We start from the raw sequence: 1,712 nt of genomic DNA, 5'->3' as shown, positions 1-1,712 counted from the left end.
CATGAGCTGTAGACTCAGCGGTAACTGGCCTGCATGCTTTGGGGCGATTCTCTTTGCCTCCCATCTCACTGGAGGAGTGGCAGGTTACAGATGCAGGCCATCGCACCCAGCTGTTTTCTTTCTAAAACATGGGTGCCGGAGATCAAACCAGGCCGTCAATTCCCCAAGGCAAGCCTTCTCAGCATCTCTTAGCTTTGTAGTCTCAACTATAACTGGGGAGCTTTATTCCTTCTTTCGTTTGTTGGTTTTGTTTTTTTTTTTTTTTTGCTGTTGTTGTTGTTATTAATGCTCTGTCGTTATATTGCAGGAGCACTGTAACTGTTTTCATCATGTACTGTCTGTTCAGTGCAATAAAACGTCCCTCTGTCTACAGCAGTCTCTTTGTCCTGAAGTCTATCGTTCACTACAAATTAATGAATTATTCTTAATATGTTGCTGGCTGTTAGGTTTATTATGCTATTTGATATTTAGATGTAGACAAACTCCTGGGCCCCTGGCTCTTCAATAACCATGTAGAGACTTACTGTTAATTATGAAAGCTCAGATGCTTACTTAGGATTGTTTCTAACTAGCATTCATAATTTAAATCAACCCATTTCTATTAATTTATGTTCTAGCACGAGGCTTTTACCTCTATGGCATTTGCATGGCCCTCCCATCCATGTCTGACTGACTTTTCCTCCGCCTGGAAATCCTGCCTGGCTATAGGTCATTCAGCTTTTTACTAATCCAGCAACAATGACACATCGTCATCCTACGCAAAAACATTACTCCACAAGGTTTACATCACGAAATAGTCTAGCTTTGAGGATTGTTGTCTGTAGAAGTTGTTGTAAGATTAGTGGTTCTGTCCCAGCACTCAAGGAGGTACAAGCAGGCGGATATCTGTGAGTTCGAGGCCATCCTGGTCTACAGAGTGAGTCCCAGGACAGCAAGGGCTACACAGAGAAACCCTGTCTCAAAAAACAGAGAGAGAGAGAGAGAGAGAGAGAGAGAGAGAGAGAGAGAGAGAGAGAGAGAGAGAGCACTTTTCTGGCTCTTGCCAGGAGACCTCATTAGAGTGACATCGTCTTTAAACCCTGACTGACAATCCCTGACTCACTGCAGTGATGCCCAGGGAAGACAGAGCCACTTGGAAGTCCAACTACTACCTTAAGATCATCCAGCTTTTGGATGGTTACCCAAAATGGGAGCAGACCACGTGGGCTCCGAGCAGACGCAGCAGATCCGCGTGTCCCTTAGAGGGAAGACCGCGGTGCTAATGGGCAAGAACGCCACCATGATGAGCAAGGCCATTGGAGGGCACCTGGCAAACCATCCCAGCTCTGAAGAAACTGTTGCCTCATATCTGGGGGAATGCGGGCTTTGAGGGCCTCATCGAAATTAGAGACATGCTACTGGTAAATAAGGTGCCCCTGCTGCCCGTGCATTGCCCCATGCGCGGTCACTGTGCCAGCCCAGAACACTGTTCTGGGGCCCAAGAAGACCTCCTGCTTCCAGGCTTTAGGCATCACCGTTAAAGTCTTCAGGGGACACCTCTGAAATTCTGAGTGATGTGCAGCTGATAAAAACAGGAGACCAAGTAGGAGCCAGTGAAACCACACTGCTGGGCATGCTGAACACCTCACCCGGCTCCCTTAGGCTGATCGTCCCGCAGGTGTTTGACAACAGCGGTGTTTACAAAGTGCTCGACGCTCGACATCAGGGAACGG

The 1,712-nt window shown here is 47.5% G+C and overlaps 1 pseudogene; it reads left to right on the top strand.

The window, feature by feature from the left end:
- Window positions 1-1,109: 1,109 nt before the first annotated feature.
- The window catches only part of LOC125413154 (putative ribosomal protein uL10-like pseudogene), an 851-nt pseudogene continuing 248 nt past the window's right edge, over window positions 1,110-1,712 (top strand).

The sequence above is a fragment of the Myodes glareolus genome, chromosome 2 (genome assembly GCF_982192425.1).
Source record: "Myodes glareolus chromosome 2, mMyoGla1.1, whole genome shotgun sequence".
Taxonomy (NCBI): Eukaryota; Metazoa; Chordata; class Mammalia; order Rodentia; family Cricetidae; genus Myodes; species Myodes glareolus.
This window is presented reverse-complemented; position numbering and strand designations above follow the sequence as displayed.